The sequence below is a fragment of the Meriones unguiculatus genome, chromosome 3 (genome assembly GCF_030254825.1).
Source record: "Meriones unguiculatus strain TT.TT164.6M chromosome 3, Bangor_MerUng_6.1, whole genome shotgun sequence".
Classification (NCBI taxonomy): Eukaryota; Metazoa; Chordata; class Mammalia; order Rodentia; family Muridae; genus Meriones; species Meriones unguiculatus.
The window spans coordinates 39,726,123-39,751,944 of record NC_083351.1 but is presented as its reverse complement, the minus strand read 5'-3'; the positions used below and the strand labels follow the sequence as shown (position 1 = coordinate 39,751,944).

Below are 25,822 nucleotides of genomic sequence, written 5' to 3'. Positions count from 1 at the left end.
CTGGGACTCTTGTTGAACTTATTCCAGGACTAACGCCTGAAACTTCCTTCTCTGAAATCTTACAAGCAAACGTCCCTGGATAATACTAAAGAAGCAGCCAGCAACTCTCTTCATGAGGATTAATAATTATATTAGGATTTAAGCTGTTGCCCAGCTTGGATGTCACATTGTGTTTGCTTTTAAATTTCCATCGTGATCTTTATCTTAAGATCTGCCCACAAGCATCCAGGGAGAATGGAAGGATTGATTACCCTCGCTCTCTGGGTGAACAGGTTCGAACCCAGAGATGTTAAGCAGGTCTATGAAGTGGAAAAGGCAGCTAACCGCCTTTATGCCAGTGCTAAAGTCTTCTTTAAGTCCCGAGCAAGGGGTTATAGGAGAGCTGAGGTTCTCATCGCCTAGGATAGCTGTTGGGGTGGAAATCAAATACTCTCACTCACCTTTCAGAATTTAGATTATCATCATTAGGCTGAAGAAGCCAGGTGTTTCTGCATCAGTACACCAGTTAAAAGGAAGGTACTGGGCTTCCTGAAGAGAATTCTGTCCTCTTCTGTTTTTTGTTGTTGTTTTGTTTTGCTTTTTTAATTCTTTGAATTTTATACAGAGTCTGACCTGTTTGTTACCCATGCCTTATACTTACAATCCTGTGCTTTGATTACCAACATGCAATATTCATAGCTTATAATTCTTTTAAAAATTTTTAAAGATATCTCTCTTTTTCAAATGTATATGCATTTATGCACACACAAACACACACATCCATGGAGGCCAGAAGCTTTGGATCTAGCAGAGCCCTTGAAGCTGGGGTCTTGTGAACTGCCGGAGCAGTTCAGAATCAAACTCAGGTCCTCTCTGAGCCATCTCTCCAGGCCTATCTATCTTTTTATGTACGGATTTTTTTTTCCTTGTGTGTCAAACAGCATCTCTACCACCATTACCGTATGCACACACTTACATCAGGCAGCAACAAAGCAAACTGGATAACAGCTTGCTGGCTCTAAGCAACCACAGTCATGAGCAATGCCAGGGCTTACACTGGTTTCAGATAAAGATACATTGGGGCCACCCAACTAACTCCGCTTTCACTGATATAAACTAGGTATATCATTCCTTCACTCCATCGAAGCCCCAGGAAGATGTTCCAACACCTACAGCCCAATAGAGCAGTCTTGGGGACTGGTGCCTTCAACACTCTGAAAGACAAAACCATGACTGCAAAGTGAAAAGTAGCTGCGAGAAAGGCCCTCCTTGGACACCCCCCTCTGCATAGGGTGTATATAAAAGGTATTTACCAGAACCACTTAGCCCTCCTACTGTTCTGTCCCTAATTTTCTTCTTTAGTCACATTTTTCTTTGTCAAATCTACTCCCTCCCTGAGGTAATTCTATTGTGGGTCCCTTTACCCTTATTGATTTATTTGTTCATTCCTTTCCTAGGTATCAGGTAAGCCAAAGCCGTGAGTGAAGCACAGAAGACCCCTGATGTACAGCTTATGCTCTGTGGAAGAGGATGGAGACAGAAACCAAAACATCAAATAAAAGAGTTTCGGGCAGTGACCAAGAGACGTGTAGGGAATGGGTTATGATAGACTGACCAGGAAGTGAGGGGTGGATTTAAATTGAACTTACAGGAAATACATGGCAAGATAGTAGGCAAGGGAAAAGCTTTCTAGACAATACAATGGCCTTGAAATAACTAGTGTAGACTTCCAAGGACCTGAAAGAAAGCCAGTTCATTAGAGTTTGTAGGACATGAAGCCAGTGTGTACAGGATCCTGATCAGCTCGGGGAAGTATTATTCCAGCTACAGCGGGAAGCCAGGTTACAGCAAGTTAGTGAACCATTTTGCAGAGCATGGACAAGTGTCCAATCTGATTCTCTAGATTTCATGGCAGTGGGGCATACAAAGAGACACATTGTGTGAGAGTATGGGACACACAAGAGTGTACATACCGACCTTCTCACACAATATCTGTCTTGTAAGTCCTTACTTTTTGACAGCTTAAAGCTATCCTGCTCCTACCTTCTTATGCCACCTGTTCCTTGGCTCTTTTTGTTAAGTTTATCACTTGCTTTTGGGTTTTCAGGTATTTCTCCAAAGATACTTTTGTTGGGAACCATTTTATGTAATTTTTGTAGGCTGCAAGCAATAATATTCGAAAATTATACAGTGATTCTGCAGTTCTGGTACCAGGGTGACATTTGTTGTGTGCAGAGTTTTCCAGAGATACAACATGTTCTCTCTCAAATCCATTAAACCCATTAGCCCTAGAACTGGAAGTCACTGCGAACCAATGTGATTGCACTTGGTGAAACAATGAGTTTTTATTGGGGTGACTGTATAGCAGTGGCCACTGCATAACGGGGTCACAGTATGCAGGGTCACTGCATTACAGGGACACTGTAACAGGGTCACTGTATAACGGGCACAGATGATGATTTACTGTCATAAAATAACTCAACAGCAGCTGTATCACAGGAAACCCACCTAACACGGGAGACAGCTCATGAAGCTGCAGCCGCAGAGCTCTGCACAGCTTGCAGGTCTAAGAGATCTCTCAGCAGCGATGCAGGCCAGGCTCCTCCCCCAGGGGTTGTTTACTGTTTCCGTTAACCGGAGAGTGGTGCTCCTAAATGTTGCAGTCTCGGCTTTCCCAAACAGGGAACTTTGTTTACCTCCTGAGCCTCATGACCCAGCTCCCACCCTCCACCCCACCTCTCTCTGAGGAAATGTTTCGGTTTGGAAAAAACTGCTATACCTCTTCTGGCTTTTACATTCCCTCCAGACACCGCTTTAACGATATTCTCTGAGCCTTGGAGGGGAGGTACACGTATGCAGACTCTGGCTGCAGAGTCTCCTCCCCAAACCAGCACTGAGCAGTGAGCTCGCTTTTCAGTACCAGGCGCAGTACCCCTCTTGTTGAGCGTATCTTAAGTCCAATTAGAGAGCTGTTGGTTACCACCAGAGTGTGTGTTCTATTATTGTACCCATAGCGTTACTGTGCCACGCTGGTGCCACAGCTCTTCTGTTGCTGAGGATAACGTGGCCTGCTGAAGTCTTCCATTAACAGAGGAAAGCCTTGACATAGTTTATTTTCTGAGACAGTGGACTATCAAAGAACTTTACTGTTTTGAAGATTTGGATAGAATCCAAACTTCCCAAAAACTTACTCAAATATTTCTAGGAGTCTGCAAAGAAAAGCACCATCTTTGGACCCATGAAGAAGCTTCCTACCTACAGTCGTCACACAGCAGCTAGCTTACATTCCCATCTCTCTGCTCTGGCTCCACTCTGCACGCTAGGTAATCCTGTGGGGCTCCTTTCTTGCTTCTCCTTACAGTTGTCTTATCTCAGTGTGTATGTCAAGGCAGCTGTCCTTTCCGTTCCTTCTCAGCTACCAGTTCTACAGGGTGCTGTGACCAGATGCCAACATCTCAGTGGTACCTCAGCAGAGCTTGTTTCCAGCTGCCACCGAGATCTAACACAGACATCTTCCATGCACCAGTTCCCACTTTAGTTCCTTCCATTATATTCTGGCAGTCTATCAGGAACATGAAGCCCTCGTGGTCTATCAATTAAAGCTAAAAGAGATAAGCAGATCTTTGTTTCAGACTGTGAGGGGCCAGAACTAAACAACCAGCCTGGCTTGACCGCCAGAGGGCCAGTTGCAAGAGGTCTTCTGTAGGGAAAGGAACAAACAGATTTGGGTTCCTACTAATGCCCACCTTAAAGTCACTACTAGGTTATAGGGAGTGTGAAAACGCTTTCAGACATTTGCACCGTTTTGTCACCTGATTTTCAGATCAGCACTACTTACCCCCAGACATCCTGATGAGGAAGCTCTGTTTTTCTGTCCTGATTTCTACAAGGGCTTCAGTGTGGGGGTTTTTGAATCTGCAAAAATAAAGAGCCCAGTTTCTCATCTTTTCATGAAATTTCAAGTCATCTTAAAAGTTCCAGTCAGCTAAGAGGAGATATAGTGATTATATCTGTTGGTTGGTTCATAGCTTTGCTAGCAACTGTGTTTCATAAAAGGAAAGATTTAGAAAAAAAGGGAGGAGGAGGAAAGGCTTAAAAACCTAGCTGAGTAGCAGATCAGTGATGCACACTAACGATACCATTTTGTGTACTATTCATTGATTGATTTTGTCAGTGTCCAATCATTTAGTTGAGTTTCCTTCCTTCCTTCCTTCCTTCCTTCCTTCCTTCCTTCCTTCCTTCTTGGTTTTTGAGGTAAGGTTTCTCTGTGTAGCCCTGGCTGTCCTAGAACTTGCTCTGTAACCAGGCTGGCCTTTGATCTCAGAGACCATCTGCCTCTGCTTCCAAGTGGTGGGATTAAAGGTGTGTGCCACTGCCCGGCTTTGAAGTTGTTTTCAATTATAAAAGTCTTACTGTTCCTGGCTTTTCTTAACAGCTTTACATGGGGACAGAAGAAACAGAAGTGTGTTAAAAGTACATCCATCACAAGATACATTCCAGTTAAAAATATGTTCAAAAGTATGTTTTTAGCATACTCTATGTAGTAAGGAGTTTTAGGATTATGGGAAGAAGGACCATCTTTTATAGGTTCAAGATTACCAGGTGATGTTCTCAGCTACTCTCAAGTATTTTCCAAGAAGCAACAATATAAACCTGGTCCTGAGTGAGTGCCAGTTCTCATCCCAGTGGTGTCCTTGCAGGAGCCCTTAAACCTTCAGCATTTCTTTTTGATGGAGAAGGAAGTGGGAATAGTAAATTGATGTTATGAAGGATCTACTAAAGTTGCTTAGGACATATCATATTGAGGTACACAAAGTAAAACTATAAAGGGGCACTCAAGGAAAAGGAGTTCAAAACAGCAGAAAAATGTACACCTTTAATAAGAGTTTTAGGTTGCTGGGGAAATGCTAAGGTTTGTTCACCAAGAACACCATCAATTAGGCCTATCCCCACAACAGAAGGCAACATCCCTGGCCACATCTGGCTAGTCAGGCCCCTTTTCATATCAAACATACCTCTCTGAGGCAGGCAAAGGGGCGTGACAGCATTGGATCGAAGTGACCAGTAAGTTCTGGTCCTGGTTTTTTTCACCAGGAAGCGCTCCATTTTGTGAGGCAGGCAGGAAGACTGTACTCAGATAGTGATGAATGCTTTTAAAGCGAATCTCCTAAGATGCATGGACTGTGAGCTATTTCTCATGCTGAACAAAGAAGGTATCTCTGGAGTAACAGTGCCAGGCCATGAGTGAACTGTGTGAAAATATGAAGTGTAAGTTCCCAGGCAGGGAGGCTAGCAATTGCTATGAGGTTCTGAGGTAGATGCTAGCTGCCCTATTTCAGGAGAGTAAGGTTAGGATGGCTGCAGTACAGTGAAAAGGGAGAGCCATCAGACGGGGTAGGCAGAGCAAGCTCTTTGAGGGCTCTTTTGGAGTTGGGGTTATATTCTAAGTGTGAGAGACACGTTTAAAGACACTGGGAACATTCCGAGCCTTGAGTAAGCCTAGGAAGGAAATGTGAGGGAAGTGTCTGGGCAAAAGCTGATATCAACATTCTCATCTAGCCTCTTTTATGCAAACACCCAGATTTCTCAGTAACAACAATAGAATATAAAAGTAGAAGGAAAACCACATTTGTTCCAGAAATCACAATAAGAAGGACAATAGCTTGTTACATGCTCATGGGAATTTCTGCAAGATATAATGCTAATCACAAAAACAATTGAGAGGAGTCCTGGACTTCTGCATAGCCAAGCCACTTTCTTAGAGGCTGGGATGAGAATGGAGAAAGGGAGGATCTAGGGAGTATATCGGTATCCCCGCCAGTAACTCCGGGACAACTGCCACATACAGCAACCCATACGAAGCAGGTTCTTCCCTTATCACTTTCTGTCAGTCCCCTTGGCAAATATCCAAGGCACTAACTTGGCTAGTTGTATGGACTCAGCTTGACAAGGCTGGGACGATTTTGAATAATGACATTGTTATTGCCCCTGTAGTCTCCCAGCAAATTAACTATTGCCTATCATCTATCTGTTTATCTGTCTTTCCTATCAATCTGTCAGTCAATCCATCTATCTAGCTATCCCCTACTGTTAGCATTACATATGGATTGGAACCAGATATGTTCCTGACCCACTGATATTAGCTAATATAAAGAAAGTACATTACAGACACAATGAAGTTACTTTTGTGTTAACCAATAAATATCTCTTTCAACCCAAATTGTAGAAGTTCACCTGAGCTTTATGCTTCCCCAAACCACACCTCTGATAGTAAAACCACATTTCTTGGTAAACTGCACTCTAAGTAAGGCCGGGCTTGTCTTGTCTTGTCTCATGGCACCTTGAAGTCAATTCGAATGTATGGTTTCAGAATACTGACATCTAACAAGGTCAGCTTCCCCAGCAAACAAAACAAAAACAAAAGGCATAGAGGCATAGGCCCAGCCACTTCAATTTATACAAGTAACCAACTGAAGTTCTTTGTTATACAAATTAGTTTCCCAGACACTGCTAGCTAGCTTTGGGTCTGGCTTCCTTCACACCATCCCGAGACAGTTTGATTCATAATTTAGCAAGGAAAAACTTCATTTAAATCAAACTTAAGGCATGTATCCTTCTGGGGAGATATAAGCTGTATAAAACTCCTTAACTTTATAGCAAGACAGCCAGAAACTACCTTAGGACACCTTCTATCCTAGACTGTACAAACACAAAATTTACAAATATGATGAAAATATATAAGAAAACGAGGCTTTATTTAGAAATCAGAGAAACAGCTTCCAATGAGATATAGTTGCTTTGGTAAATAAGAGAAATTTTAGAACACTTCTAACACATGGTTTTCCAAGATTTATGAGAGTTTTGAAACTTCAAATCCAGAGCAGAGAGTCATGAAACATTGATGAAAGCAAGATCTGGAACTATCTGTTGGCTATGTTTGGGTCTCCAACTTCTGAACTACATCTTGCTACTTCCTTTCCATACCTTGGCAAACACCATCATTTAGAATGTGGAAAACAAACAAATATACAACAACAACACCACAAAGCAATTTACAAACAAAACAAAAACAACCTTACCCCAAACTATGATATGATCTATTTTGCCTTGAATAATTTCCTAGATGAGTCTTTTCCTGCCCAAAAGGCTACTGGTTCTTGCTTAGTCTAAGAGGAACAGCAACTTTTTCAAGGAGGGGGAGGGCTAGAGTCTCAGCAGCATGTGCCAGCTGCATGTAACAGCAGCGGGTGCCAGATGCATTTAACAGAAGCACGTGCCAGGTGCATGTAACAACAGCATGTGCCAACTACATGTAACAACAGCAGCATGTGCCAGTGGCATGTTCCAGCTCCATGGAAACAGAGTAGAGAGCAATTTAAGAGCAAACATCTGAAAGAAGAGATTTCCCAAGACCAGGAGACATCAGAGTGTTAAGTCAGTTCTGTCTAAGACGCCTGCTCTTCACTGGAAATACAAATTCTTTCCCGATGTTTGAGGAGAAAGCCTTGAGCTCCCCCTAGAGGGCAGAGTATGTCATAATGTCTCCCCGGTATGATAACTATTGTCTGTCCCTCAGAGGAAGTCCAGTCACACCGGGCTTACAGCCCTTACCACATGATGTCAGGTGTTACAGCTCATCACTCCGTTATGTGTGAGTTCCTTGAGGTCAACAAGACTGTCTCCAGGTGTCCTTCGTCCATTCCAATGACATCTGCTACTTAAAGGGCCTTGGTTTATCTTTCAGTGCTCTCATTTCCTATTTTTAACTCCATCTATATTATAACTAACAACTTCTAAAGTCCTAATGCACTTAGTACACACAAGTCTATGGAGGCAGATGTCTGTGGCTGCATTTTTTAGAGGAAAATTTGACATTTAAGTAAGTGAGATTAGCTATTAGTTTTGCAAAGGCACACAGCCTGGAGCTAAGAGGCCATGGAAGCAAAGCCAGATTTTCCTGATTTAGATTTTCATGAGCAGTTAGGCCACCCCAATCTTTCCTTTGGAAATTTTCTTAGACAGGGGAGCTCTAGGAGCAATATGGCTAGTTATACTAGTTAGAATTGGAGATCTCCAGGTTCGGTGAGAGACCTTGTCTCAATTAATAACGTAAAAGGCAATCAAGGAAGATGACTGACATAAACTTCACTCCCACCACACATATGCTCACCACATACACATGCAAAAAAAAATATTACAATCAGCACTTCCAAAAGACGTAGCTTATTAAACAGAAGCCTCAGTGCCAGGCATAGAAGACCTCTCTGTGAGGCATTTATCATGGAGGCTCAGAGGCTCCTGAAACAATATAGACTATTGTCGTTTCTCTTGGCTTCCTGCAGTAACTAGATGGTAAGATGCTACTGATGAAAATTCCACACACTTTGGTTACAAGACATAGAGAAATAAATCTGGAACTGGCCAGAAGCTTCCTTCTTGCTGGCTAACTTTCATAGCTCTAGAAGGTACTTACAGGCTGATTAAGAAGAAAATGCATTAATGGTCTTAGCCAGAGCTGAACCCTGCATGCTACAATACCAACCTGCTAAGGAGTGTGTGCTCACTGATGCAATAATGACATTCAGGGGTGGTGTGGAGGTATCCAGCTGCTTTTTGGGTAGATCTGAGGCCTGCTCCACAGGCAGGAATTCATGCCTTCTATATAAACCTTATCAAAAGCGCCTATCTGGAGAGGTCATAGGACCTAGAGAATATTCTACTCTTGTTTTGCTAAATGGTAGTGTTGAATCCCTATAATTTTGTGGGCTCTCATTCTTAATCAAAGAATTTTTTTTTCTTCAGGGTGTAAATAGAGATCCACAGACCCACAGCTGGTTAAAGTGCTGCAAATAAGTGACTGTTTTTATCCCTAAAAGGCACACCCATAGAGCCCCTGAAACAGCAAGTAGTCTATTTGCCCCCATTCAGGAGGGATAAAAGACCACTGCTCTAAGAAAACTTTACAAAGCCGAATACACTGACACTCAAGGTCATGGTGATCTTATTGGACACCAGGGATCTGGGTTTACTGTACCTGCTGATTTGCAGTAAGATAATGAGGAAGGTAATCTCCCCTTAAAGCACTCGCTGTTATATGGATTACCTTGTCTTCACTGAAAAGTTGAAGGATTAAGTCCATAGCATAATCATAAATATTGGGGGCATAGTAGGGCATGATAGTATATGCCTATAATCCAGGCAGTCAGGAGGCTGAGGCAGGAGCTTTGGAAGTTTGAGGCTAATTTGGACTGTGTAACAAGATCCTGTCAGAAAAAAAAAAAAAAGTAAATAAGTAACAAATATTGGGCTCATATCTCAGCACGGAGTGATCTTAAACAAAAGAAATAAAACCTTTAAACTTTTGTTTCTTCTGAAAAATGGCGATGATAACGATGATGGTAACCATTAAGTGACTATATAAAATGCTTGGCATAGTTTAAAGATGAATAAATGTTAGTTGCTTTGTTTCTATATTTGATATGTCAGGACATATGATGTCAGTGTGGTGCATTTTCAGTTAGAGATCCTAGTGAAACATTAAAATGGAGCATGGCAAAAGAGAACTAACCAATGGGAATGTCAGCTGAACACAGATATTCTCCCTGGTATGTGTAACCTAACAATGTGTTTTAGTGGCTGAAAGCATTTGCATTAGTCATGAAATAAATTGTAACAAAGAGACCTGTAAAATTAGACAACTTAAACCTGAAATGTTTTCAACTTCAGGATATAAACAGTGGGTTGGAAGTCTGGGGTTCTCCCGCCCAGGGCTGGCCTTGTAGGATTTTTGTTCTGTTTTTCAACTTTTGACAGTTTTGTACTTGTTTACAATGGACAAGAGCCACCCCCTCCTTGTCCTTTCTTAACTACTTCCTATGCCTGCTGATAGCCTTGTCTTTTTAACCAGTCCCCTAACCCTCTCTTATTTCCACAGTTTTTAGGTGTGTAGGTAGTCGTACCTTAGGTGCTCATTCTTGCAATGTTCTACTTACACCCAGAAGAGAGCGTTTCACAACAGTGTTCCCGATTCCCTGGCTCTTAGCATCTTTCCACCCCTCTTCCACAGTGTTCCATGGTCACAGGTGGAGGGTGCAGATGTGTCACTTCTGGCCGAGCATTCAGCAGTGCCTCATCCTCAGTGCTTTGAACAATTACATCTCTACCTTGATGGCTGCTCACTCCCAAAAGAGGCTTCTCTAAGACTTGGAGTTGTACCGGTCTGAATATACGCATGCAGTATTGGTAATGTCTAGGAGCACAGGTTTCCCGTGGCTGCTAATAGATGTGAGTTCAGAGAGAGTCTTAAGTAAGGATTTGGGGAAAGTTACTAATAATTCAGGCAGACCAAGCTTTCAGACAGTCATTCAAGCTAGGCACCGGTTACTTTTCTGTTGCTGTGATAAAACACTGTGGCCAATTTATGGAAGAAACTTTTTATTTTGGCTTATGGCTCCACAGGGATAAGAGTCCATGATGGTGGGGACAGGATGGCAGCAGGTGGCAAGCATATTGGCTGGAGCAGTAAAGCTAAGAGCTCGTGTCTTGAACCACAGCAGACAGCAGAGACGGCAAACTATAAGTGCTGTGTGGCTTTTTGCTCTCAAAGCCCACTCCCAGTGACATGCTTGCATTTCATTATGGGAAATGTTTTGGAATAAGTACTCCCACACCAGTGAGAGTGGGAAAGAGATGTAACCACTGGAACGAAATCAGGATATTCCTTAAGGGCCTTGAGGTCCAGGGTCCAGCTTGTAATCAGTGTTTAATAACTGGTCTTCTCAGCTAATTCTATTCCATTCTCTCTTTTTGACTCTTATAACATGTAATGAACCTAGATTGAAAACTGGATTGGCACTCTTGGCATATCATCTGTTGGCTCTCATGTGTACCTCTACTCTTAATCCTTTTTAATAACTTTTTGACACTTACTCATACTATTATTTCATATCATCATAGAGATCTGGCTCTGCTGATTTTGTTAGATGCCTATTGCAGTGGAACTGCACGTCATGGACCCTGACAGGGCCATCTCTAGCAGGTCTACTGAAAACTCTCTTATTTCTTGAATCTAAGGCATATAACCATCTGCTGTACCTCACTTCCTGGAAGTACATCTAATTTTGGGGCCAATAATACCTTTCTTCAACTGCCTTCTGGATAGCAGGTGTAAATACCTTTGGGGCAGATGACGTATGTACCATTAGAAACTGCTCTATTAATCTAGTCTGATGCATCCCCCTTTATCTCCACCCATTGACTGAGCTTTTCCTATTACTGAACAGGAGCCCCTATTAAATAAGCCCCTTTGTGCTGTTAGTCAGGGTTTGGTTAGTCACCTCTACTCCAGTGTAAGTAGCCTGGCTTGCAGGCAAGCATCTCCAACATCCCTGACCTAGTTTAAGGAGCTCATGGCTAGCACTTACTAAAAACAATAAATGTTGAGGGTGTATTTGGGGAGGGTGGGAATGGGGACAGAAGGGTTCCGGTGGGGGAGGATGGAAGGAGATGGTACTGGGAGAGATGTCTTGAGTTGCGGGGCAGGGTGGCATTTCCAGGCGAGATAGAAACCTCGTGCAGTGGAAACTCCCTGGAACCTATGAGGGAGACCCTACCTAACACTCCTTGTAGCGGTGGATATGGAGCCTGAACTGGCTATCTTCTTTAATCAGTCATGACTTCTAGTGGAGAGATTGGAACCCCAACCTGCGGTCCACAAACCTGTGGTTGCACGCTTTGCTTCCTCCCTCAGGGCATCCAGGCAACACTGCACACCGGACTGGGAAGGATAAAGTGGGCCGGCATGGGTGAGAAGGTCCTTCTCTGAGGTTTCCAGTGTTATAGCTCTTTTGGGCAATAGCAGCCTGGAGTCTGCTTCTTCCCTTTGGCACCAGAGCGTCCAGGCACTGGAAGGTCCAGGCCTAAATGAAGGAAGCCTAGCCAGGCGGGCGGGCGGGCGGGTCATACCGGAAGAGAGAAAGTTCTCTCTGAAACAGCTTTTCAAGTGGTACAGCCTTTTAACTCGGAGCTCTCCCAGTGACACAGGAACTCTTAGATGATATTCAGTGAAACAGCCTGTATGCTTTATTCAGGCGAACAAGGGTTATATGAACCTTGGGGAGTAGGAAGGAACTTCCAGGGTACGCTCATATCATTGGCTGGGGCTGAGATGGTGGGACTTCTTTATTTGCAGAGATAGGGGGTTGAGGCGCCAGGGCCTGCAGGTGCGAAACGGGAAAAGCAGTCTTTACTCCTGCCAATCTCAAGATTGACATTTCTGGGGTTTGGACATGTCTCCACCTTGCTCTAGCTCCATGACGGTCCACGTGTCCCACACTAACCCAGCCACAAAACTTCAACCTACAGTTTATCCTACCTGCAAGATGGCACAGAAATTGAAGGAGTGGCCAACCAATGACTGGTCCATCTTGAGACCTATGTATGAGAGGAAGCCTACCCCTGACACTGCCTGAGCGGCCAGGAACCAGAGACTGGATAGCCCAGAGACCTAGGATAGAAGCAAACATGACTGTCAAAACAAAATGAAACAACACAACAAAGACAAACAAAGTCAATGAAATGATTCCTAATGATATCATGCTATACTCATAGATCGGTGTCTAGTCCAGTTGTCATCAGAGATGCTTCGCCAATCTGATGAAAACAGATGCAGAGTGCCACAGCCAAACATTACATGGGGCGTGGAGAATACTGAAGAGAATCCTAGAGGGAGGAAGGAAACAGAGGGGTGAAGAATACCACAAGAAAAACCACAAAATCAAGTAATCTTCGTCATAGAGGCTCACAGAGACTGAACTGATAACCCACCAATGGCTGCTCATGAACACAAGGTTCAGAATTTTGTAGTTGTTCAGTCCATGAAGCTGGGGGTCCCAGCTGGTCTTCAATATATGCTGGAGTCCCAAACAAGTAGGCTCTGATGCCAGTGAAGGAACAGACTTGCTAGTGAGGGCAAGAGCAAGCAAGTAAAGAGCAAGGCTTTCTTCTTCCATGTTTTATATAGGCTCTCAGGAGACGGTATAGCCCATATTAGAGGTGAGTCTTCCCACTTCAAAGATCCACTTTAGAAGTGAATTGTTCCACCTCCAGTGATTTAATTAAGCAAAAATCCCTCACAGGTGTGCCCAGCCCTCTTGGGGTTTTAATTAATTCCATGTGCAGTCAAATGGACAACTGAGCGTAGCCATCACACTACATTTATGGGGCCTACAACAGACTGTAACAGTATAAATGCCAGGACTTCTGGCCAGCATCTGAGCAGTGTTTGGTCAATGCCATATTTATTACTACCCGGCCTCTTGACCTGGCCTGAAGATTGTGGGTGGTACTGTGTTTAAGTTCCAAATTACTTCTCTGTGAGGGTAGGAAAAGCTGCTCCCCAGCCTGAAAAAGTGCACAGAACCAGCAAGTATCCATACCACCTGCTGGGTTCAATGTCAGTAAAGGAAACATTCAGTCGTTCAAAGGTAGGAACCCTGGTTTTGTGTCTGCATGAGGCCCTTGGGCCCCTGCTTGGGATTGTTCCAAGCACACTATGATTAGGCTTTGCTAGGTAGTTGGATCAGTGTTAGCAACCTTGGGACAACCAAATATCTTTGCAACAGTTCTTATAAGGCAGCTTTTCCAGGTGCGTTTCTTTATAGCTTGCCAGACTAGGCTGGGATCTGTCATCTCTAGAATTATTATTTTCCTGTCTGTAGTAATTGGGAAGTCTTCCTGATTTTCAGTAACCCCTTCATCAGTTATTAAAATATCCCTTCTTGGGGAGACTGCTGGCATGTTTGGCTGTCTGGTTTGCCAATTGGCTTCCCCAGCTCAAATGAATTTGACTCAGTGTGAGCTTCGCAGATCACCACTGACACAGCTGGTGCTCAGACAGCTTCTAGGAGCTGGAGGGTTTGGTCTCATATGGAGCCAGTAGAGGTCCACGATCATCACAGGCACAATTTTATCTTCTGAGAAAGCTAGTGGAGGTGCTTCTTTGGTGTCTTTGGACTTAAAAGTCTTTGCAGTAAATTGTCCATGTTATTTACATTTTCAAATTTTGTTGCATATAGGCTTTTGAAGTAGGACCTAATGATTCATTGAATTTCCTCAGTGTCTGTTGTATGTCCCCCTTCTCATTTCTGATTTTGATGATTTGGACAGTGTCTCTCTGCCTTTTAGTTAGTTTGACTAAGGGTTTGTCTTGGTTTCATTGATTCTTTGAATTGTTCTCTTTGTTTCTAATGTATTGATTTCAACCTTGAGTTTGATTATTTCCAGCTGTCTACTCCACTTGGGTGTGTCTGCTTCTTCTTCTTCTTTTTTTTTTTTTCTAGTGCTTTCAGGTATTCCATTAAGCTGCTTGTAGGAGAGGCCTTTATGAAAGCACTGAGTGCTATGAACTTTCCTCTAAGCACTGCTTAGTTAGGGTAAGTTGTACCTTCATTTTCATCAAGTTCTAGGAAGTCTTTAATATCTTTCTTTATTTCCTCCATGACCCAGGTGTCATTGAGTAGAGCGTTGTTCAGTTTCCATGTGTGTGTAGGCTTTTTGTTATTTCTGTTATTGTTGAAGTCTAGTTTTAGACCATGGTGGTCTGATATGATACAAGGGATTATTTCAATCTTCTTGTATCTGTTGAAGCTTGCTTTGTGCCCGACTATATGGTCAATTTTGGAGAAGGTTCCATGAGGCGCTGAGAAGAAGGTAAACTCTTTTGTGTTTGGGTGAAAGGTTCTGTAGACATCTATTAGGTCCATTTGATTTAAGACCTCTTAAGTGTCATTATTTCTATTTAGCTTCTGTCTTAATGATCTATCCCTTAGCAAGAGTGGGGTGTTGAAGTCTCCCACTATTAAGGTGTTGGGATTGATGTGTGATTTAAGCTTTTAATAATGTTTCTTTGACAAATGCAGGAGCCCTTGTGTTTTGTGCATAGCTGTTAAGGATTGTGAGGTCCTCCTGGTGGATTTTTCCTTTGATGAAAATGAAGTGTCCCTCTCCATCTCTTTTGATTATTTTGGTTGAAAGTCTATTTTATTAGATATTATGAGAGACTGATACTCCAACTAAGGATCATGTGTGGAGAGAACCTAGACCCCCTGTTCAAAGGAAGCCCTTTGGCTGCTCAGTTTCCAAGTAGGTTCCCTAGTAAGGGGTACAGGGGCTGTCTCTGATATGAACTCAGTGGCAGGTTCTCTGATCACCTCCCCCTGGGGAGGTGCAGCCTTGCCAGGCCAGAGGAAAAGGATGCAGCCAGCCTTGATGAGACCTGATAAGCTAGGGACAGATAGAAGGGGAGGAGGTCCTCCCCTATCAGAGGACTAAGGAAAAGGCATAGAGGGAGAAGAGGGAGGGCCAGTGAGACTGGGAGAAGACAAGGGAGGGGGCTGCAGCAGGGGTACAAAGTGAATAAATTGTAATAAATAAATATATAAATAAAATTAAAATTAAAAAAAGTCTTTGCAGGACTGTGGAGATCTCACATCTGGACTGTGCAGACACCATGACCAGAAAAGTTTCCTAACTAGGAGCTGGAGAATTTTATATGTGCCTAGTCTCATGTGGTGCATAGGGTAGGGTGAAAAAGACCAGCTTCTCCCTCAAGCAAGTGCCTCCCTATGTTGGGGATTAATCTGGTGCTATGTATTCAAATGCTAAATACTGGCTCCTAAGATCTGGTTTCAGTCCAGACCAAAAATTCCTTTGTACACCAAGTAATGTTGTGTGACCTTGGTCTCCAATTTAACTCCCCAATTTAGCGTTGATTAGTCAATAAAGAGGCTAGACAGCCTATAGCTGGGCAGAAGAGAGTAGACGGAACTTAGGTTTCTCGATTGGGTTCAGGTGGGAGAGGGAAGCAGAAGAGGAAGCTGGAGAGGAGGAAGTGTCCATGGGGTAGTATGGACCATGAGCACGTAGCTATGAGGTCTGGCTTGTTGGAACAGAAGAAATCCAGGCAGGAGCAATTATGGCAAGGAACTTGGGGTGTGTTGATGAGAAATAGCAAAATAGCTTAGAGGGTTGATACCTGCTCAGTTATGGTGCCTTAAATCTTATTTAATTCTATAAGGTCTCTATGTCTTTTATTGGAAACTAAACAATTTGAAGTGGAGAACTCAAATAGTTATTTAGAAGCAAGGGGGACACAGTGAACCCCCCAAAATTAATTATTGCAATACATCTAGCAAGCTGCCTCCCAAAGATTTAAGAAGGTCTTATCTTAGGGCCACTTCAAGGTGAATGCCTGTTTAGGTGAAATGACCTCACTAAATCAGATCCCATAGCCACAGAGCCATGGGACCCTTACAGGCATTCATACATTTTTTCACCATTCATTTAAAAGTTATTATACATTTTCCATTTGCATTATCCATTATACATTTCCTAGTCTATTTCTCTGGAAACGAGTCTACCTTTTCCTTGGAGACTGTGGCCATCTTCCGTATCCCTTCCGGGCTCCCCTGTGGGTTAATCAAGCCTGCCCTGGCTCATCTTGCCTACTTCCCTGGGGTCCTCTCCTGGTCTGGATATCCAACCAAGACTTCTTCCACAAGGTGTCTTCAGTATTGGGTCTCTCAGTCCCTTTGGCCATTGGAAAGGGATCCAAAAATCCCTTGAAGGGAAGACAATTCCTGGTTCCAGAGACTTTTGGTGGGCTGAGGGTTCCAGAGCAGCTGTCTCTCTTGAAAAATTGGAGTTCATGGTGAAGGAGATGTCCCTGGGGCCTCTGGAAATGTGAGAATCTTTCTGAAATAAGCACTCTGACATCAGTAGAGTGGAAAAGAGAAGGGACCAATGGATCCAAGCAAGTTCCTCACGGTCCCAGTTCCAGTTTGAATTCTTGTTTTATACTCTGAAGCTACAAGGCGGGGTGGGCAAGCAAGCAAGAGTTTACAGAAACAAACATGGCAATCATCAGATTGTTAAAGGCAACTAACCATCATTTGAGCTATTTCTCCATGTCATTCTGTTTCAGGTACCAAGTGAAGTCATGCTTGACAGAACAGGCAATGCTCTAAATATATCAATAAATAAATCAATAAATCACTGTCTAATAATTGGTCTTTTCTACCTTATTTTACTTCACTTCCTCCCTGAACAGCCACCATCTGGTGTCCAACTGTTCAAACGCATGACTCAACAAGGAACATTCTCATCCAAGCCACATTTCACTCTAGAACTTACTTCTGTTTTCCAGAAGAGAAGAAATGACATCAAGAAAAATGAACACCAAGGAGCCTACCACAGCCTTTCTTTTCCCTGTCACTTCTGTGGCAGGAGGAAGAAAAAGCTACCCATAATCCTTTTCCTCTCAGTTCTTCCTTACCCTACAGTGATTCAGCAAGTATGAACAGACTGTGTGCTGTCAAGAAGTGAACCGCAACACTGAGTTCATCTCATGCAGTGTTTCTACTCTTCTTGAAAGAGTGAAAATTGTATTTATGAACTATGAAATATAAATTTGTATAACTTTGATGGGCTTATACAGAGATTGAATGTTCTTGCATTCGTGGTATAATGTCAGAGTGAGTGGCAAAACCCATCCTAATAACTTACATTTTAAGCTTGCTCTGCTTGGAATAACAGTATCTAGCATTTTAGGACACTGTGAGAAATCAAAGACTTTTTGCAGAACGCGTTAACTTTTTATTTTACTACATTGTGTTTGTGAATGGGCACGTGGGTGAGTATTCCTATAGATATGAATGCACATGGAGGCCAGAGCTCAACCTTGGGTGTCATTCTTCAGACACTATCCTGTTTTGTTTTTGACAGGATCTCTCAATGGCCTAGAGATCGTCAAGAAAGCCAGCCACAAGGATCTATTTGTCTCTACCTTCTCAGGGCTGCAGTTGGTTACAACAAGCAGGTCCCCACACCCAGTTCTCTTTGTTATTTGTTTGTTTGTATCCAAATTTGCCTTTGCCTTTTCCCCCATGTTTTAATTGAAATTTGATTTTTTTTCATATAATATATTCTTATTACAGTTTTCTTTCCCTTAACTCCCAAATCCTCTTCCCCTATTTGCTTACCCAGCTCCGTACCCTTTCTTTCTCTCTGCCCCAAGCTTTTCACTTGAGTTCTGGGGACTGAGCTCAGGTTCTCATGGTTGGGTGATAAGCATGCTACCAGCTGAGTCATTTTCCAGCATTATTTTACCGTCCTTAATGGCGCTTTAACCCTTCTTTTTAAACAAGCGCCCCACTCTTTTTTTTTTCTTCATCAGGCTTTATAAGTTTTGTAGCTTCTCAACTTCAATTACAATATCGCTCCATGACTTGGCCATGTCTAGCTCAAGAGAAAGAAGTTATACCATCTTAGTGTAAAAGGGTGCTAGTCCCTTGTTGATTCTTCTCTTTTGTTTTCTAAACTTGTTCCATGGCCACAGTCACAGGGGAAAAGAGGGGAATAGAACCATGGAAAAACTGTTCTTCATAACTTCTTCATCGTCATCATCACACTCACACATGCACACACACACCTACCCAGTCAACACTCCCAACTCTGCTCACAGTTCCCTCATCCTTATTCTTTCCCACTGTCTCAGAAATTGATCACCTTTCCCTGAACTCACTGTCAAAGTTCTCTCTTGTCCCTGTTGGGATCCTCCTCCTGCAACCTAGTGATAATTAGAGACAGGAATTAATATTTCTCTGTATTACCACAAGTACCCATGGAGAAGACCACCTTTCTGGTCACAGGAAATCCCAAAGCTGCTTCTGAGAGTGGCTTGTTTGTTAGCAGAGCAGGTGGCCCTGGCCTGCAGCTCAATAAGTTGACTTGTTTGAAGGTGCAAAGTATGTTTGTACATTTCTCGCCTGTCTTAAACACACACGCATACGCACACACACACTCGGGCAACTTCCCCAAACCTTCCAGAATGCAGCGCACTCTCTGGAGGTTCTGGAATGGAAGTCTGAATCAGGACTCTGAATATAAACCAGCGAAGTGCCCCGCTGAGGGCTGAGCTACCTCTGCGTGTGTGGCCTGGCCTTCTCCCCCCCCCCCCCCCCCACCAGACCTGTCTAAGCCAGACTTTGGGGGAAGCACTACAGGCAGCTGTGCTCCTAGTTTCCGGTGGAGTGGTGGTGGTGGAGCACACATCTTGACATCTCAGAGCCAGGGTTTTTGTAGTCTGGAGGCGAGGCTGAGGCACTGGGGAAATGACTGCCATGTTTACCTTCCTACAAGGTTAGCAAGAGCTCTGAGAAGGCCATTTGTTTTCTCTGACTGGGACACTCTAGAGCATGATGATCTTGTAATCAGTGCCTGATTTACTTTAAGTCCTTACACTGTCCGAAGTGACGGCTTTACCCTTCCTCCCTGGAATCTAAGGGACTTAGGTTCTTTCTTGGCACGTGATTCCAGTAAGAGCCCTCTACAGGAATAGAAGGGTCAGACTGCCCCACTCCAGGACTAGGCTGATTCAAAGAGGACCTTCTCCCCTCTTCCCGACACCAGGTGCTCCCGGAGCCTCCAGGTCATGTCGCTAGCTCCACGTGCTTCTCGAGCTGGCTGCAGTGTGGGAAGCAAACGCTCCTGGCTCCCTGCCACAGAGACACCCTGTTCCAGCCTCGTGTTACATCCATCAGGCGGGGCAGCAGCGGCGCAGAGCAGGCCTAGAAATCTCTGTGCTGCCCAGGCTGTGTCCACGCAATCTGGCTGTGCTCTCCTGGTGACGTGGTGCAGTGCCGCTGCGGAGGGCATCCTGTCTACGCCCTCCTGCCAGGGTGCCAGGGTGGCGGGGTGGCCCTTCCACTGCTCAGTCATCTTATGACTCAGGAGCACACGTGAACGGTATTAATTCACGGTCACCTCTTCTCCCCCGTTCCCCTTTACGCTCTCCACAGTAAAAAGGTCGTTTTTTTTCATTTACCGCACACCTGCCTCTACCTCTTCTGTCTGGAACCACTAATTCTAATTCTTGTGTGTGGAGGAGGGTGGGCGGTCCTTATTTACAGTTCCTCAAAACCCTTCAAGGTACATCTTTGGGGGTGTGGCTATGCAATTTTGAGCTGAAATCAGATCCAGCTTAATTTTTGTCACATCTTGGGATGGATTCTGAAAAGGGGGCACCAAATATAGTGATATTGGGTACCAGGGAAAGCTTTTAGGAGTCACGCTTCTTTGGAGAGGGAATTTGGAGACCCCGGAGAGGACAAAGGAGCCATGCTGGGTATGGTGACCACACCTGCCATTCCCATGGCATTGGCTACTTTTTCAGGCATTCTGTTAAAGCCTTCGAGCCTCTATTGAACCAAATTCTCCAACATTGTAGATTTTTTTAAAACCATTCTTTTGCTAGTATAATTCAAAACAAGTTAGTGATGTTCTCCCAAAGTTACACACAGAAAGCTATGATCTGGAATTTGAAACAAATTCTACCTAATGTCATTATTCAAATTCTTAAAAGAATAAAATTTGTACTTTTAATTTCGTTGTTTTTTCTTCCCTCCATTCCCTCCCTTGTTCCCGTGGTCCCTCTCAAATTCACAGCTTCTTTTTCTTTGCTATTGTTTAATACGTATGAAGAAATAGATCATTGCAACCTGTGAGCCCATTTAGTATTGCTCATACATACGTTTTCACACTGGCTTACCATGAAAATTTATGGCTGAATCTTTAAAAAGGCAGAGGGATGAATTGGTAGGTAACTGAAAAAGTTACCAGAAATGGGTGGCCCTAGTCTTCATTTGTGGGTGTGAAGATGGCATTGTGGTGAGCAAATAATGGGGGCCACTTGCCCCTGGCCAGACTGAAGCTTTGGCCTTTAGAGAAGTGCATCCTGGGGTCAGGTCAGAGTGACATTCTTCATTCCTAAGAGCAGTAAGACATGGTGAAGTGATCCTAAAGTGGGAGGAGATGGAGAGGAGATTAAAACTACCCTGCTTCTTCCACCCATGTCAGTACATTGAAGATGCCTATTTATGCAGAATCTATAACAGCAATATTTTTAGAAGGAGATACTTTATGGTCTAAGATGGCCTAACTGTCTTATGTTGTGCATTGCTTCTCATCCTGTAGGTTGTGATCTCACTGGAGATCACATATCATACATCCTGCATATCAGATATCTACATTATAATTCATAACAGTAGCAAATTATAGTTATGAAGTAGCATCACAATAATGTTATGGTTGGGGTCACCACAACAAAAAGAACTGTATTAAAGAGTAGCAGCATTAGGAAGGTTGAGAAACACTGTGCTATTGTCTTAAATCATTTCTTATGTTCTAGAACAACTGTGTATTTAAAAAAATGCACAGTTTGGAGAAACATACTACAGAAAACCATAGAACAAGGGGATAGGAACTTTAGCATCTTGAATTTGCATTTCGGGCTCTGCTTACTACGAGACAAGACACCCATCCCAACTGATGGATGGAGCTGAATGTTGTATTCTATGCTATGTTTAGAGAAGTCCTTAGGAGCATATGCTCAACAAATGGTAATGTGAGCAATGCTGTCTAGCTATTAGGGACAGAGTTAAAGAGGGACATTTTCTGATTCTTAAGCATCTATATGTGTGTGTAAATGTGTTTGTGTGTGTGTGTGTGTGTGTGTGTGTGCATGTGTATATGCATGAGTGCTTGTGTGCACCACAGGAGCACCAGAGAGGCACCACAATGCCTGTTCTGGTGAGGTAGCATTAATAGCAATTTGTAGTTATGAAGGGCTTTGTTATTTTCAGAGTTCACACTTAGATAGCATCATTTGAGCAAGGCAACAGCCCAGTCAAGTGAATAGGGTATCATTTCTAGGCTCATATTACATACTGGGGAGATGGCAGCTGGGAGACAGTGGTTCTGCTCAGTCAGAGAAAGCTGTCCCCAGAACCCAGGCTTTGTGCTTCCTCATCTGGCTACTCTGCTTCTGGCACACAGTGCCCTTCCACCATGAGGCTAACAGTTTGGTTAAGCGATAACGTCAGTGAAAGAAGTATTAGGCTGGGATTCATAAATGCATGAGTAGCCAACTGCCAGATTAGATAGTGAGGGAAGAGCTGGACTTTGAGATGATTGAGCAACAGGCAAAGAGAAAACATAGTCAAAGTGGTAAATAGGACAGCATGAAGGGGCATGGGAACACAGAACTTGGTGGCCACTGAAGACCAGTCTCTAACTCCTCACGTTACAGAGATTTAGTCCCTTAATAACTCTGAAGTTCTTTCCTAGTTGTTCTATCTCTGCCACATAGTAACTGAAGGAGCACGTTTCCTCAGATAAAAAAAAAAAACTCAAATTCTCAATGAAAAATTATTGCTGGTTTCAGTCTTAAAACTCACCAGAGTGTTTGATTTTATGTTGAGGTCTTTGATCCACTTTGATTTTAGTTTTGTGCAGGGTGATAAGTATGGATCTATTTGCATTTTTCTACATGTAGATATCCAGTTAGACCAGTACCATGTGTTGAAGATGCTGTCTTTTTTCCATTGCATGGTTTTGGTGTCTTCGTCAAAAGTCATGTGTCCTTAAGTATGTGTGTTTATTTCTGGGTCTTCTATTCAATTCCATTGATCCACCAGCTGGTTTATAAGCCAGTACCATGCAGTTTTTGCTACTGTTGTTCTCACCAGAAACATTAAACCACTTAGAAGAAAAAGTGGGGAAGAGCCTTGAACTCATTGGCACAGGAGACAACTTCCTGAACAAAACACCAACAGCATAGGCTCTAAGATCAACAATCAATAAATGGAACCTCATGAAGCTGAAAAGCTTCTGTAAAGCAAAGGACACTGTCATCAGAACAAAATGACAGTCTATGGATTGGGAGAGGATCTTCACCAACCCTATATAAGACAGAAGGCTAATATCTAAAATATATAAAGAACTCAAGAAGTTAAACAGCAACAAATCAAAGTAATCCAATCAAAAAAGGGGGTACAGAGTTAAACAGAATTCTCAATAGAGGAATATTGAGTGGCAGAGAAACACTTAAAGAAATGCTCAACATCCTTAGCTATCAGGGAAATGCAAATCAAAATGACCCTGAGATTTCACCTTATACCCATCAGAATGGCTAAGATAAAAAACTCAGGTGACAACACATGCTGGAAAGGATGTAGAGAAAGGGGAATCCTCCTCCATTGCTGGTGGGAATGTAAATTTGTACAACCACTTTGGAAATCAACCTGACAATTTTTCAGACAATTAGTAGTGTTACGTCAAGATCCAGCTATACCACTCCTAGGCATATATCCAAAAGATGCTCAAGTATACAACAAGGACATTTGCTCAACCATGTTTGTAGAAGCTTTATTTGTAATAGTCAGAAGATGGAAACAACCCAGATGTCCCTCAACTGAAGAATGGATACAGAAATTGTGGTACATTTATACAATGAAATACTACTCAGCAATTAAAAATAAGGAAATCATGAAAATTTTAGGCAAAATGTGGAAACTAGAAAAGATCATCCTGAGCGAAGTATCCCAGAAGCAGAAAGACACACATGGTATATATTCACTTATAAGTTGATATTAGAAGTATAATATGGGATAATCATACCAAAATCTATACACCTAAAGAAGCTAAGCAAGAAGGAGGACCCTGGGTAAGGTGATCAATCCTCATTCAGAAAGGCAAACAGGATGGACATTGGAAGAGGGAGAAAACAGGGAATAGGACAGGAGCCTATCACAGAGGGACTCTGAAAGATTCTACCCTGCAGTGTATTGAAGCAGAAACTGAGACTCATAATCAAACTTTGGGCAGAGTACAGGGAATCTTATGAAAGAAGGGGGAGATAGAAAGACCTGGAGGGGACAGGAGCTCCACAAGGAGAAAAAAAAATCTGTGCGCAGGTGTCTTTTCTGAGACTGATCCTCCAACCAAGGATATCATGGAGATATCCTAGAACCCCTGCACAGATGTAGCCCATGGCAGCTCAGTGTCCAAGTGCCTTCCCTAGTAATGGGAACAGGGACTCTTTCTGACATGAACTCAGTGGCCTGCTCTTTGATCACCTCCCTCTGAGGAGGGTGCAGCCTTACTAGGCCACAGAGGAAGACAATGCATCCAGTCTTGATGAGACCTGATAGACTAGGATCAGATGGATGGGGAGGAGGACCTCCCCATCAGTGGACTGGAAGAGGGGCATGGGTGGAGAAGAGGGAGGGAGGGTGGGATTCGGAGGGGACAAGGAAGGGGGCTATAGTTGGGATACAAAGTGCATAAACTGTAATTAATAAAAAATTAATTAATTAAGTAATACTCACCAGCACAGGTTTCAATACGGAAATCCCTCTAATGAAGACTGGAGAAGATATATTCCAGTTCCAGCCAAGATCCGACCAGTTGAACCATGCAGATGTGGCCCCTTTAGGGGAATTTCTTTGTCCATTTCAGGACCCAGTTTTAGTCTTCAGTGTCTAGGGAAGTGGGATTTCTGATTGCTAGACTAGATACTCCTTAATTCACTTGCCCCAAGATAGTTCAGCTCACACAGGCATTCTGATCTTCTTAGGATGAACAGTTCTGATTGCTTAGCAATGGAGATTGTTAAAACATTGCCATGAAGAATTGGAAGGTGAAACACTATCATTCTGATGCTGGCCCCTGAGCCTTATTATGGTGCTGTAAAGCTCTTACACTTTCCAGTTCTGAGATTTAAAAAACAAAACAAAACAAAACAAACAAACAAACAAAAAAAAAACAGCTAGCAGAGGGGATGGTGAGATGGCTTAGTGATTAAAAGCATCATCTGTGTTTTGTAGAAGACCCAGATTTTGTTACCAGCACCCATCTGGTGCCTCATAACTTTCTGTAACTTCAGTACCAGGAGATATGACACCTTCTTCTGACTTCTTCTGACCACCCATTTGGTGCACACATATGCAGGCAAAACATACATACACATAAAATGAAACAACACATCAAACAAACAAACAAACAAACAAACAAGCTGTAACCTCCAGTTCCAAGGACTCGGATGTTCTCTTCCGGGAAATAGGTAACATACAGTTCACAAACATACATGCAGGCAAGCACTCATACACATAAAATGAAAATAAATAAATCCTTTCAAATGTGGTGAACTGAATGATATGCGATCTTATTCCAATAAGGCTGAAGCATTAAGAAAAGAAACATAAAGGCCTTGATAGTAAAAATTTTAAACTCTGCCAGTAAATATTAATTGCACAAAATAATAGATTTTACTATGACATTTTTCTTCCTATATATTTGTTACATATTTTGATCATATCCACCCTGATAATAGCCTCTTTTTAACCCTTCTCTAAGTCCCTTCCTCTTCATTCATAGTCTGCCTTTTTTATGTATTTTATGTATTTTCCCCTCCCTAGAGTCCACATCTCAGAGAAAGTGTACAAATGTATCCTTCTAAGCCTAGCTTATTTCAGAAAGCAACTCTTTTTCTCTAGGTGCAGGAGATTAAGCCTGGGGTTTTTCACAGGCTAGCCAAGCATAACATTTGAAAGACTTACTCCTCTTATTTTATGTATCTTGTGTGTTTGTGTATCTGCCATTTGTGCATTGGTGCTCTTAAGAGACCAGGAATGGGCATCAGGTCCAATGGAGATGGAAATATATGTGAGCTACCCAGCTTATATATTGAGCTCCAAACTTGAATCTTCTGGAATAACAGAAAATGCTCTTACCTGCTGAGTCATATCTCCACTCCAGGCAAGCGTGGTTTTTATGGTGATCTTTATATACTTAGGTTGATGGCAACATTATCCATAGTAACAAAAGGTCAAAACAACCCAAGGGTTCATTTAGTGGTAAATGGATGGACAAAATGTGACACAATAATATGGAATAGTAATGGGATATTACTCAGCCTTGAGTGGAAAGGCATTGTGTGACAGAAGCA

The 25,822-nt window shown here is 42.9% G+C and overlaps 1 long non-coding RNA gene across 1 annotated transcript; it reads right to left on the bottom strand.

Annotated features, from left to right (window-relative positions):
* Window positions 1-11,931: 11,931 nt before the first annotated feature.
* LOC132652749 (uncharacterized) lies at window positions 11,932-18,723 on the bottom strand. Its single transcript, XR_009590323.1, has 4 exons — window positions 18,560-18,723; window positions 12,583-12,699; window positions 12,353-12,484; window positions 11,932-12,194 (listed from the first exon to the last, which is right to left on the bottom strand). It is a non-coding gene; the product is annotated as an uncharacterized LOC132652749 (long non-coding RNA).
* Window positions 18,724-25,822: the final 7,099 nt, after the last annotated feature.